At 46.0% G+C, this 14727-nt stretch overlaps 1 protein-coding gene across 1 annotated transcript in view; it reads left to right on the top strand.

The window, feature by feature from the left end:
- Positions 1–3128: 3128 nt before the first annotated feature.
- The window catches only part of SIGLEC1 (sialic acid binding Ig like lectin 1), a 94874-nt gene continuing 83275 nt past the window's right edge, over positions 3129–14727 (top strand). Inside the window, exon 1 of the mRNA XM_068274511.1 lies at positions 3129–3164. The gene's annotated coding sequence lies outside the window, so the exon portion shown is untranslated. The remainder of the gene's footprint in view (positions 3165–14727) is intronic.

The raw sequence follows: 14727 nt of genomic DNA, 5'->3' as shown, positions 1-14727 counted from the left end.
CTCATTGGTCCAGCACTTAGGGGAGGCGCTGGATAGCGCTGTACTATATATACTGGGTGCTGGTCATTCACTGGTTGTCTGCCGTTGCGATCACTACGTGGTAGCACTCAGACCTTTTGTCAGAATCTGTATTACCATTCTGTTATTATTCAGACTAGTTCCAGGGTGTTGATGATCAAGGACCTCACACCCAAGCCTAGGAATCTGTATTAACATTCTGTTATTATTCAGGCTAGTTCCAGGGTGTTGATGATCAAGGACCTCACACCCAAGCCTAGGAATCTGTATTACCATTGTTATTTTTCAGACTAGTTCCAGGGTGTTGATGATCAAGGACCTCACACCTAAGTCTAGGGACTTGTGTTACCATTCTGTTATATATATATATAAATCAGACTAGTTCCAGGGTGTTGATTATCACGGAGCTTACACCCAAGACTAGGCATTGTTTATTATCTGTTATGACTTTCTGCTTTCCTGACCACTCTTCTGATCACTGATTCGGTACCTCGCTATATCTGATACTCTGTTGCCAAACCTTGCGTGCCTTAGGGCCCGTTCAGACTACAAAGTGCGGACCGCAACGCATGCGGACCGCAACGCGTACGAACGCACGCCATCCGCGTTCGTATGCGTTGCGTGGCTGATCCCATCACTGAAAAGTGAATGGGACAGCCGCGCGTTTTTGTAAAATCTGCGTGCAGCATGCGTTCCCGGACCGCACAGGTCCGGAACGCATGCTGTGTGAACATCAGACATTGCACTCTATGCAATGTCTGATGTCCTGCGTGTCGGCCCCCCCCGCACGCGTTTCCAAAACGCATATGGAAACGCGTGCAGTGTGAACGGGCCCTTAGGATTACCGAATCAGTCTCCTGTCTTTGTACTTTGTCTGTCCGTGTGTTGCCGACCTGGCTAGTCCGACCTCGAGAATTATCTTTTCACTTAGGAGATAGTTCACAGATCAGTCAGTGACATCCTGCCATTGGTGTCACGCACGCTCTGGCCCTTCCTACCCGTAGCCTGGCTCCTCCCTGCGGGAGAGTCCCAGGTTACTGGAAGGTACTTGTTCTCCAGGACAGTAGTGTCTGCTGCCCTGATACCTGTTCCCCAGGTATTCTCCTCAAAGTATTACTGTTGCACCAAACACTCATATTACTCAGGTATCCAGAGGTTAGTGATATATCTGATTATCGGTGATATTGCAGATCATCAATAATCAGGTATATATATGCATTTTTGGTGATACTGCAGATCACCAATAATCAGATTCTCTCTGTGTTACACCGATCGTTACAGGAGGTTCTAGCTTATATTTTTAAACTGTTTTTAACTATTTTATTTTGGCACCAATTGGATTGACTTGAGCTGCGTCTTATCAGTCATTGGTCGTCTCTTATCAGTGATATTTTACTTGGCAAAAGTTGTCTAATTTCTTCAAGTTGTTTGATAATTGTGCATTTAAAGAGACACTGAAGCGAAAAAAAAAATGATGATATTATGATTTCTATGCGATGTCTATGGTTATGTCTATGCGATGAAATATTGTCTACTATGTTCTATGTCCTGATGTATCTTATGTTTCTATGCATACGCCCTGTATCTGTTGTGCCAAGCCCAATTCCGGACACGACCCAGTCGTGCTTGGCAAAATAAAAGCGATTCTGATTCTGATTTGTATGTGTAGCAGGAGACCAGCGGCAAGTGATCTGGAACCAGGGAGGTGAGTTGCTGCACTATACAGAGCTTCCCTGCGCTCACTGTCCAGTCTGCAGCGGAGAGGGGAGCATGGAGGGCACTCGGGAGAGGAAGGGAGGGAGAGGTCAGGTCGCCCCCTACCCACGGCTGACTCCCCCCTTTATTATGGTGGTGGGGGGGGGGGGCACCTACCTATCTAACCTATTTTGCGAGTGCCTACCTATCTAATTTATACTGGGGCAGCTACCTATCTAGCCTATACTGGGGGCACCTACCTATCTAATCTGTACTGTGGGCACCTACCTATTTCGCCTATAATGGGGGCACCTACCTATCTAACCTATACTGGGGGCACCTACCTATCTAACCTATACTGGGGCAGCTACCTATCTAATCTATACTGGGGGCAGCGACCTATCTAACCTGTACTGGGGGCTTCTACATATCTAGCCTATACTGTGGGCACCTACCTATTCAACTTATACTGGAGGCTACTACCTATCTAACCTATACTGGGGGCACCTACCTATCTAACCTGTACCTGGGGATTCTACCTATCTAGCCTATACTGGGGGCATCTACCTATCCAATTTATACTGGGGGCACCAACCTACCCATCTAACCTACACTGGGGGCACCTACCCATCTAATCTATACTGGGGGCACCTACCTTTCTAACCTATACTGGGGGCACCTACCTATCTAACCTATGCTGGGGGCAACTATTCTGGCTACCTATATTGGAGACACCCACCTAACTAACCGGTACTGGGGGCACCTACCTATCTAACCTACACTGGGGGCAACTATTCTGGCTACCTATATTGGAGACACCCACCTAACTAACCGGTACTGGGGGCACCTACCTATCTAACCTATGCTGGGGGCAACTATTCTGGCTACCTATATTGGAGACACCCACCTAACTAACCGGTACTCGGGGCACCTACCTATCTAACCTATACTCTGGGCACCTGCCTACCTAACCTATACTGGGGGCAACTATACTGGCTACCTATACTGGAGGCACCTACCTGGCTAACCTATACTGGGGGCAATTATACTGGGGCACTTATGGCTGGATACCTATACTGGGGGGACCTATAGCCGGCTACCTATACTGGGGAACCTGTGCCTGGCTACCTATACTGGGGGGACCTATAGCTGGCTACCTATACTGAGTGCAACTGGACCTGGCTAACCTATACTGCGAGCACGTATACCTGGCGGGGGGGCACAATTTTTACACCCTCGCCCTGGGTGCATTTTAGCCTAGAAACTGCCCTGCTGCCAGACAACTGGTATTGTTTAACAGGAAAGACTCATGGCAGCCTCCATATACCTCTCGCTTCAGGTTCCCTTTAAATTGCGCTGTTCCCACAGCAGTAATCTGAACTTTAACCACACTTTCTTTTCTTTTCTTTGTTTACAGCTGTTTGTTCCACTTCCTCTTTCAGTTCTGAAAAGTAAGTGATGGCTTCTGTGTGCTATTTTTCCTCTTTGAATATTCAGTGTATGTAATAAACTAATATATAATGTAATGATGGCTAATTCAGATATCAAACCGCGCTTAAATTAGTATTTCTGCTATAATTAGCTTGTGACAAACATTTTGAATAAAATCAATATAAATTAATGAATAAATAATCAATTAAGTACATTTATTTCTGCACTGATACAATATAACAAGTAGTAGCTTTATTGTATATGGTTATCATATGATTATCAAACAACATATTTGATAAAACAACATACCTGAATTACATGCCTTATGCATATGCATATAATTCAATCGATAAGATTTTAATTGATCGTCTACATAGATGATCAATTAAAATCTTATTGATTTAATTATATGTATAGGCACAATTTTGTGATTTTATTATTAATAATCATATGATAACCATATACAATTAAGCTACTATTTGTTTTTATTATGTTAGTGCAGAAATAAATGTAGTAAATTGATTATTTACAGTATGCATTCATGTATATACAATACAATACAATAACATTTCTATAGCGCTTTTCTCCTATAGGACTCAAAGCACTTAGGCTCTCTCAGATTCAGAAGTTTGTAGTAGGATGAAGTATTCACACAACAAAAGTTATATTTCTGCAAATGCCAAACTGAACAGGTGGGTTTTCAGTCTGGATTTAGACACGTCCAGGGATGGAGCTGTCCTGATCTGTTGAGTTAAGGCGTTCCAAAACGTAGGGGCAGCATGGCAGAAGGCTCTGGGACCAAAAGTTTCCAAGTGGACTCTGGGTATGACTAGATTATTAGAACCTGTGGATCTGAGAATGTGGGGATTGCTAGTGCTACACAGCTGCAACCAGGGCCGGGCCGAGGCATAGGCTGGAGAGGCTCCAGCCTCAGGGCGCAGTGTAGGAGGGGGCGCACAATTCATTCAGCTGTCATTCCTAATTGTGTTTGAAGCAGAAAGAAATAAGAAAAGGAGATACATGGAAGTGACTACAAGCCAGATAACTAGAGATTAAGGTGTTGGGGGCCCTGGGGTGCCTCTTAGTCTAATAGCAATCAGTGTGTGACGGCTGGGGTGGAGGGATGGAGGGGCACACTTTGGTGTCTCAGCCTTGGGTGCTGGAGGACCTTGTCCCGGCTCTGGCTGCAACATATCTTTCATGTATCCAGGGCCAGTGGCGGCTCCAGGAATTTTTTTTAGGGGGCGCTATGCAGGTGCTGGACCAATTTCCGGGGGAGCTGAAAAAATGGGCTTGGTAATGACCGGATGAGGGCGGGGCTAACTGTAATTTAAAGTGAAGCCAGGGTGAGAGTGATATGGTGGCTGCCATATTTATTTCCTTTTAAACAATTCTAGTTGCCTGACAGCCCTGCTGATCTATTTGGCTGTAGTAGTGAACTGAATTACACTAGAAACAAGCATGCAGCTAATCTTGTCAGTTTTGACAATATTGTCAGAAACCCCTGACCTGCTGCATGCTTGTTCAGGGTCTATGGTTGAAAGAATTAGAGGCAGATGACCAACACGGCAGCCAGGCAGCTGGTATTACTTAAAAGGAGATAAATATGGCAGCCTCAATATTATTCTCACCTCGAGTTCCCTTTAAAAGTGCAACGCAAAGACAGAGGGCCCAAGTTTTGGTGACCCTTTCCCCAGAAAATGTACATAATTGTGCAGGTTTTCTCAAGAAAATACACGTTATGTGAGCAGATTTGAACAATAAACATGTTCAATAACCCCAATATGCACAATCGTTAGCAGATATGGCCCCAATATGCACAATCGTTAGCAGATATGCCCCCAATATGCACAATCGGTAGCAGATATGACCCCAATATGCACAATCGGTAGCAGATATGCCCCCAATATGCACAATCGGTAGCAGATATGCCCCCAATATGCACAATCGGTAGCAGATATGCCCCCAATATGCACAATCGGTAGCAGATATGCCCCCAATATGCACAATCGGTAGCAGATATGCCCCCAATATGCACAATCGGTAGCAGATATGCCCCCAATATGCACAATCGGTAGCAGATATGCCCCCAATATGCACAATCGGTAGCAGATATGCCCCCAATATGCACAATCGGTAGCAGATATGCCCCCAATATGCACAATCGGTAGCAGATATGACCCCAATATGCACAATCGGTAGCAGATATGACCCCAATATGCACAATCGGTAGCAGAAATGACCCCAATATGCACAATCGGTAGCAGAAATGACCCCAATATGCACAATCGGTAGCAGAAATGACCCCAATATGCACAATTCGTAGCAGATATGACCCCAATATGCACAATCCGTAGCAGATATGACCCCAATATGCACAATCCGTAGCAGATATGATCCCAATATGCACAATCCGTAGCAGATATGACCTCAATATGCACAATCCGTAGCAGATATGACCTCAATATGCACAATCGGTAGCAGAAATGACCCCAATATGCACAATCGGTAGCAGAAATGACCCCAATATGCACAATCGGTAGCAGAAATGACCCCAATATGCACAATCCGTAGCAGATATGACCCCAATATGCACAATCCGTAGCAGCTATGACCCCAATATACACAATCCTTCCTCAGCAGTTTTGACCACAATCAGCACCACCTGAAAAAGAAAAACCCATTTACTCACCTACAGCCAGAAGACCTTCTTTCCCGAGTCCCGACCTCCTGTCCCGACCTCCTTGTGGCGCGCCCACGATCCTCTTCCTTCCCGACGTCACGAGACTTCCTGCCTGCATGCTGAGAGCAGGGCTACGGGAAAATGGCCGCTCGAAGCCATGCACTGCAGACTCGAAGTCTGCAGAACAGGGCTTCGGGCGGCCATCTTACCGTAGCCCTGCCTGCTGCTCCGGGCTGCCGCTGTGTGAACTGACTTGGCGTCTTTTAGACGCCTGAAGTCAGTTCACTCCAGGGGGTGCTTTGGGGGTGCTTGGACAATTCTAGGGGGTGCTCGAGCAACCCCAAGCACCCCCCTGGCGCCGCCCCTGTCCAGGGCCCAGATTATTCAGGGATTTAAATGTTGGTGTGGTCTCAAAGGTGGAGGACACACATTTGTTGTATGCTAATCAGCAGTAGTAAAATTACCATCCATCCCTTCCTTAATGGTACAAGCAGTTGTATATAAGAATTCCATTAGGCACAGTGTAGAATAGTTCTCCTGTAGGTGTCACTGAGCATCTGCCTGCTTTAACTATGCCTAAAAACTGCCTGCATGCAGAAATGACTTATCCCATAGTAGTGATGTCCAGTAATTGGAATCCTACACTAGAGCTTCTTTTCGCAGGGTCCTCCCTTCCCTAATATATTCTTAATGATCGTGTGCTCTTTTCCTGTGATCACCTCATACTTGTATTACTGGGCCTACCTAAACAGCCCATAATCACATGATCATGTGTCTTGTACCCTTCTTACCCTGTATAACTTTGTCCTGTGTTGTGCAACCTCGTTATGTCTCTCATCCTTTGATTCATCATGTATTTATTGTCCAGCACGGCATAATATGTTGCCGCTTTCTAAATACAATAAATAATAATATTAATATTAAGGTACTCATTAACAATACAATACAAAAAAAAATCCAACCAGGGGCGTAACAATAGTCCCTGCGAACCCCACCATTGCGGGGCGTTTCTAACCTTTTTGTCACTCCAGGCAACAAGTACTGCCCCCCCCCCCAACACGTTAGATAATATAGACCATGTGCCGTATAGGGTGGATGCATAATACAGGGAGTCCTGAGATACAAACAACCTGCCGATACTGTCACACTTCATTGCCTACTACCCCCATCCTGCACTACCCCAGCTTAGTGTGTAAATGCAGAGTATAGTGCAGCAGAAGCTGTGCTCCCAACTCTCCGCTGGAGTCCAGTGCTGTGCTTACCCCTATCCGCTCACCACTCGCCCTAGTGCCCAGCATCTCCTACCGCACGCTACATGAGGAGAATGAGGTGCCAGCACTCGAGAGTGAGGAAAATAGGCAGGCACAGCACTGGACTCCAGAGGGTAGGTTAGAGCACAGCTTCAGCTGCGCTGTACTCTACCTTTGCACACTGAACTGGGGGTGCAGGAGGGAGACAGGAACAGATAGTCGGACAAGGGGGCAGAAGGAGGCACAGTGGGACAGAGGGAGGCACAGAGTGACGCTCACAGAGCCGGATTATCCACAAGGCAACTTAGGCAGATGCCTAGGGCCTGGAGAGAGTCTAGGGGCCCGGTTTATGCTAACCCCCAGCAAATCTTGTCAAAAAAGCTAGGTGGCCATCAAGCGAGGGCCCAAAGTCATTGCTTGCCTAGGGCACCATTTCACTTTAATTCATCTCTGGAAGCACAGGGGGGCTGAAGGTGGCACAAGGAGACAGAAAGAGGCACAAGGGGACAGAAGGAGATACAGACACCAGTAGGGGCATGGCCGCAGGAGGCACAATTTACTTCGGGGTGTGTGGCTTAGTTCAGGGGCAGGGCTTAATCAGCGGCATGGTGACCCCCAGGACCAATGGCACTCCAGGCAGTGGCCTATAATGTCTATGCCTAAAAACGCTCCTGGGCCCGGAAGCTAAGCGGGCTCACTTTTGCGTTTAGAAGAAGAGCAGCATGATTGATGTGGCTATTAAGGTGAAAAGGACTTTGGTGGGGCTTGTCACAGGGGAAGTGGAAGTTCGGACAACAATAAAACTAAGGGGAATAATTCCAAGCAAACGAACAAATAAATATGTACAATATTCTCATCATGTGATTTTTCTCCTATTCACAAATGTGCTTTGGGACAGTTCACAAGTTCCTCTTCCCACATAACCTGCCTGGCATTTGCCAGCTACCGTCACGGGAAGGGAAAGTTTGCAAAAACTTTTTTTTACTGATATCACCAAATAAACAATGTCAGAAAGAAATTACCTTGCTGAACAGTTTCATTGTATACTAAATACCTGTAAAGGTACCCATATATTGCTTGCTTTTCCATTAAGCATTTAAAGTAGACCTGAACTCTTGCACAGGACAGAGAAATGCACCTTGTATGTTTTTAGAGAGAAGAGCCTGTCTCATTCCTCTCATATGTAAGTAATCACAAGTGTAATTTAATCTCTCAGTTGTGTCAGCACAGAAATTTGGCAGTCCTATTGCAGTATTTGTATCAGCCATAACAAAGAAATGTTTTTCTTTAACCTCCTGGCAGTATGATTACATCTGGATTTGAGGGTCTAAAAGCGGAGCAATTTTTTACACAAGCTTTTAGACCCAACAATCATACCGCTAGATAGATCTGTGGCAGCCCCTGGACTTACTCACCATCCTGGGATCCAGCGCTGCAATTCTCCCTTCGTCCTCCGGGCGGTGCTGTACCCATTATAGGATTGAGAGCCTCTGACGACCAGGAGAAGAATGGCTGCTGGCGCTTGGATCCCTGGGCAGGTGAGTTACAAAGCCAGCTTCGCGCAGGATCTGCATTAACCTCCCGGCGGCTACCACAAGTCAGATTTGGAATTACCAGCCTGAGCTGCGAATTTCCGGCCCGAGCCTGACTCGGGGTTATCGCTGAGGAGGTTAAAGGTTATTTTGCTGTTGCATATTTTTGAGAGCAGAGAAGAAATTCTGAGTTCAGGTCCGCTTTAAGCGAATGTCTTTATTGGGCAGCCAGTTACAGTATGGTTGATCAGAAGTCAATCGACTAGTGGCCCACACACTGCAGACAAGATCCTGGGGATTCTCCTGCACTGATCGAGCTGATCGATGGTGTTCCTTCATCAGGCCCAGATTTACATAACAGGAGCCTATAGGCACAGATGTCCTGGCACCATAGACTTTGTTTGAACTTACAAACCCCTGCCAAACCGCATCGCAAGTCCCAGCTGTCATTTCTCCTTTACTTCCCCTGCCCGTCATAGCTAGCTACAGGAACCCCTTAGTATTAGGTAGCCAGAGGTACCCTCAGTATTTATTAGTTAGAGGTGCCTCTGACTGAAGGGAGATCTGGTCAGTGGAATGCAGAGAGCTGGGTGAGTAACCTCTAATTTACACTCTCATCAGGACTCTGCATAGGGAAGGAGGGAGGGAGGCGCTAGGAGAGGGGATTGAGCCACCTTTACATCATCAGGCGCCTGTAGGCAGGTGCCCACAGTGCCTTATGCTAAATCCGGCACTGGCCTTCATGCTCTCTGTATCCAAAAATTGGTTCTGTGTCATGTGAACTGTCGTTGGTTACTTCACAATCTATATTTTCCACTCTGCCTGATCAAGTAAATGATTGATTCGTCCAGATATCGGCCAATTTCCATCGATTAAGCAGAACAAATATAAACAATTAGCATACCTCCCAACTTTGAGATGAGAAAGAGGGACACTTAAGCCACGCCCATGCCACGCCCCTAATCATGCCCCAACACGCCCCTAGATTAAAGATTTAATAAGGAAAATATATTGTTTTATAATTCAAACACTGTGGTCCTTTCTATCCTGGTTCATTTTCCTTCATAGTAACATTTTAAAATAAGTAATATATCAATTTAAAGGATGGGAGTAAAGTTTAGAGTCAATCAAACACATTTTTTAGTAGAGAAATATATATATATATATATATATATATATATATATATATATATATATATATATATATATATATATATATATATATATATATATATATATATATATATATTATACATATACATAGAAAGAGGGACAAAGTCCTATAAGAGGGACAAATGAGGAGGAAAGAGGGACAGAGGTACAGGGCTGCCAAAGAGGGACTGTCCCTCCAAAAGAGCTATGAATTAGGCAGAATATAATATAATCTACCAACCTGATAAAATGATCGAATTGAATGATCGGTTGTACCGGAAAATCGTGTAATGTATGGGTACCTTAACTTATGACGTTCCTGAAACCTTGTGGCAGATCTCAGAGTGCAGCGGAGCGGGAGCTGTGTTCAGTGGATGGTGGTGGACTCTCTGCCTCCTCTTCCATCTTATAACACAGAGCACAATTTCCTGCCACTCTCTGGCTGCATCATTGCTTACCCTGTATCATGTGATGCACAGTACAGTGACAGTGGTCGGCATTACATGATTGGCTATTTCACTGCTGATTGTTATTGTGCCGATGACTCTAGTCCAGGCTTTCTCAACCAGGGTTCCCTGAGGACTCTGCAGGGGTTCCTTGGCATTTTACCCCATCGTGGGGGAAGTATAATAGAGCACACTATAATTGGTGGTACTGTAACAAGAAGCACTAAATTTGGGGGTCAGGAGACAGTATAATGAGTGGCAGTGTAATAGGGAGTAGTGAAATTAGCAGCCTAACCTACTTAAAGACCATGCCTCCTGAAAAATAAATGTAGGGGTTCCTCGAGACCAAAAAATTGTTTGCAGGGGTTCCTTGAGATCCAAAAAGTTATTTACAGGGTTCCTCCAAGGTAAAAAGGTTGAGAAAGGCTGCTCTAGTCTGTAGCACTTTCATAGCCTATGTTCACATTATAAACCGCCAGCACTTTTTCAAGCGCTGAGCAATGTTTTTGCGATTTTTAAAATTGCTTTTCCCTACACTTTATAAACGCTTTTCTAATCGCTTTTGCAGAGCATTTTTTTCACTTCCTGTCGTCAGTCAGGAAGTGAACTCTTTCACCTGGAAATGAATAAATACAATGTATTTATTCATGAAAGCGCTGGGGAAATCGCTATACAAAGCGCTTTTTCAAGCGCTTTGAGATTTCCCTATACCTTCCATTGAGCCAAATTGCCCCGAGAATGGTGCAGGCAGCGCTTTTTGGAACCTAACTGCTCATATGTGAACACTCTCATAGGGAATCATTGCTCAAGCTCGTTTTTCAAAATCACTGGCGCTTAGAAAACCCCAAAAATACTCTAGGTGTGAGCAAGCCCTGAGTGAACCTTGCCTAGGCTGCCTAAAAAGTAAAAGCCTGTCACTATTATTATTATAGTATATAACCATACCCACCAACTTTCTGAGATAAGAGAGAGGAAGACCTTGAGACACGCCCCTGCCACATCCCCTACCCTAGTCACGCCCCCACCACACCCCTAATCATGCAAAGAATCCATTAGCAAATGATGTAGTTTTATCATTCATACCACACTGGTCCTCTCTATCATCATTAGGTTTCCCCAACCACTTGAGGACCACAATACTAAACCCACCTATAGACCAGGCCATTTTTAGTTAATTGGGCCACTGCAGCTTGAAGGCCAAGCTGCTGGGTAGCACAACTGAGCACACAAGTGATTCCCCCCCCCCATCCCTTTTCTCCCCACCAACAGAGCAGACCCCCAGATGTTTATTTTTTTATTGTAAACTAGCCGACCCGCGTCGTAGCATACGCCGCATCTTCTATCTATCTAATAGAGAACGTGCCTCAACCTTGAAGCAAGAAAAATAAAGGTGCGTACACACATCAGATAAAAGTCTTTGGAAAATCAAAGATCACAGACCAATTTTACCCCCTTCCATGTAGTATGAGAGCCATACTCTACACAGTCTATTCTTTGAAGCTGAACTCCCCATCAGACAGAAATCTTTGCAAGATGCTGCACACACAGATGCTGCACACATGCAACAGATCAGTATCTGCAAAATATCAGTACCTACAAAATACATTCATAGTCTATGATATCTGCAGATCTCATACACACCTTGTTTAACGGACAATCATCTGCAGATCAGATCCACCAGGATGGATCTTTGGATCTGCAGATGATTGTCTGATCTGCAGATGAATGTCTGTCAAACAAGGTGTGTATTATGCTGGGCATACATGGTACGTTTTCTACCGTGTAATCGAGCCGCTGGCTCGATTCCCGCTCCTCCTCGCGGGCGCCCGGATCGATTCCTGCTCATCCCCGCGAGCACTTTCTTATTTTCCACTCGTTTCTTCTTTTGTCCTGCCCGCCGGTATCGAGCGCAGAATCGATCCGGCGGGGTATTGGGCACGTCGGAAATTATCAATCGAGCCATCAGCGGCTCGATTACATGGTAGAAAACATACCGTGTATGCCCAGCATGAGATCTGCAGATATCATAGACTATGAATGCATTTTGCAGAAACTGATTTTTTGCAGGAACAGATCTTTTGCAGATACTGATCTGTTGCGTGTGTGCAGCATCTTTGTGTGCAGCATCTTGCAAAAAATTTTATCTGATGGGGAGTTCAGCTCAATAGAATAGACTGTGTAGGTATGGCTCTCATACTACATGGAAGGGGGTAACATTGGTCTGTGATCTTTCATTTTCCAAAGACTTTTATCTTATGTGTGTACCCACCTTTCGGCTTTCCATTAGAAAATGTATGCGTGCTCAAACACCAAGTTTAACCCTAGCAAGTCTGGCTTTCCAAATCTGGCCTAATTGGCTATTCATGAGGCAATGCTCATGCAAATATGCATTTGCTTTCGCATGCCAAACTATGCAGGGTCAAAAAACCAATACTGCAAAGCGGTCGCCCTGCGGGAATAAGTTCATGCTACATTAGCACTATCCAGGAGCGCCACGGGGAGGATTCCCAATGCCCCCCTTTTTATACAACCGAAGGGACCGCAGGGTCCCAGGCTCTCTCACTGCCTAGGAACCACAGCGGCACCCCGGAGGGGGAGGCTGGGTGGCGCAGCCGCCCCCCCCCCCCCCCAAGTGTGGCCAGCGCCAGGGAGAGCCATCCACACCCACCTCCCAATATTAAAAACAGGCACTTACCTTAACGTCCATTGCGTTCTGCTGCATGCGCATTCATTTTCTCATGGAAAGCATTTTTTGCAGTTTGTATCCTTTGGAGGCAAGTGGTGGATGGCTTGCTCCGGCGGTGTGAGCCCTGGAGTTAGTTGTCTGTGCTTGTCCCCCCCCCCCCGGAGTGTTGTATGTGAGCCAGCCCTGAGCTCTAAAGCTCGGGGTGACCCATGCTTCACTCCTTTCTCATGTGGTGCCCCCAAGTTAATGCGCATGTAGCAGAACGCAATGGACGTTAAGGTAAGTGACTGTTTTTAATATTGGGAGGTGGGTGCAGACGGCTCTCCCGGCGCTGGCCACGCTTGGGGGGGGGGGGGGTCGCCTGCACCACCTAGCATCCCCCTCCGGGGTGCCGCTGTGGTTCCTAGGCAGTGAGAGAGCCTGGGACCCGCGGTCCCCCCGGTTGTATAAAAAGGGGGGCATTGGGAATCCTCCCTGTGGTGCTCCTGGATAGTGCTAATGTAGCATGTAGCAGTTTCGCATCGAAAATCCCATTTTCATTTTTGGCGAATTTTCATGAAAATCTTCAGAAATATTTGCGTTTTCGACCAGCATCGAAAATTCATTGTATGCGGATGCTTATGCCCTTATGCGGAAAAATGTCCACAATAATCCGCATGGAAATTCAGTCTATGCGGATGTTTATACGGAAAAATGTCCGCAATAATGCGCAAGAAACTTCTCTGAATGCGGACGCTAATGCCCTTATGCGGAAAATGTCAGCAATAATACGCAAGTAACGTGAAAATGACTGGCATTAGGCGAAAATTAACGCGAAAAAATTAGATGGAAAATTTGCCTGTCAAAACGAAATTAGGCGAAAATTCAGCAAAAAATTATCGAAACAAATGTTTGCATTTTCGCTCATCACTGGCATGTAGCAGGGCGACCGCTTTGCGGTATTGGTTTTTTGACCCTGCATAGTTTGGCACGCAAAAGCAAATTTGCATGAACATTGCCTCATGAATAGCCAATTAAGCCAGATTTGCAAAGCCAGACTTGCTAGGGTAGGCCTCTTTTCCATGGACAGTTGATAGGCAGTAAAATGCCTCTCAAACTCTTACAACTGCTCACTACTGCCCGGTAACAGCTTGTTGCTGCCTGGTAACAGCTTGCTGCTGCCTGGTAACTGCTTGCTGCTGCCCGGTAACTGCTTGCTGCTGCCCGGTAACTGCTTGCTGCTGCCCGGTAACAGCTTGCTGCTGCCCGGTAACTGCTTGCTGCTGCCTGGTAACTGCTTGCTGCTGCCTGGTTACTGCTTGCTGAGCACACAGCTCAACAGTCCGTGGAAAAGAGGCCTTAAACTTGGTGTTTGAGCACGCATACATTTTCTCATGCAAAGTACTTCTTCTTCTTGCTCGAAGGTTGAGGCACTTAGTCTATTATATATATATAGATATTTATCTCTTTATTTTTACAATATTTTTTTACAATTTATTTATTTATTTTATTCCCATCCTCCCTCCCCCCACCAGCCAATCACTGTGGTCGGCTGTCATAGGCTTATGACAGCCGATCACTCCTGAGCCAATGGAGGGACAGCCGTGTCACACGGCTGTCCCCAGTACAGCGCTGCTGCAGATCGCAGCACTGTACAAGATTTATAGACGGCGGTTACACCGTCTCACAGTCTCCGAGTAGTGATGCGCGCATCCGCGTGTGCGATCTCCTGCAGTAGCCGGCCCCAGGACTTGATGCTAATTAGCGTTAGGGAGTCCTGGGGCTGCCGCCGCGGTCTCGCCCAATGGCGTGACACGGTCTTTAGGTAATGTTTGGAAATAAGAAATCTCTCAAT

The sequence above is a fragment of the Hyperolius riggenbachi genome, chromosome 1, assembly GCF_040937935.1.
Source record: "Hyperolius riggenbachi isolate aHypRig1 chromosome 1, aHypRig1.pri, whole genome shotgun sequence".
Taxonomy (NCBI): Eukaryota; Metazoa; Chordata; class Amphibia; order Anura; family Hyperoliidae; genus Hyperolius; species Hyperolius riggenbachi.
Note: the sequence above shows the minus strand (reverse complement) of the source record. Positions and strands in the feature narration are given on the sequence as shown.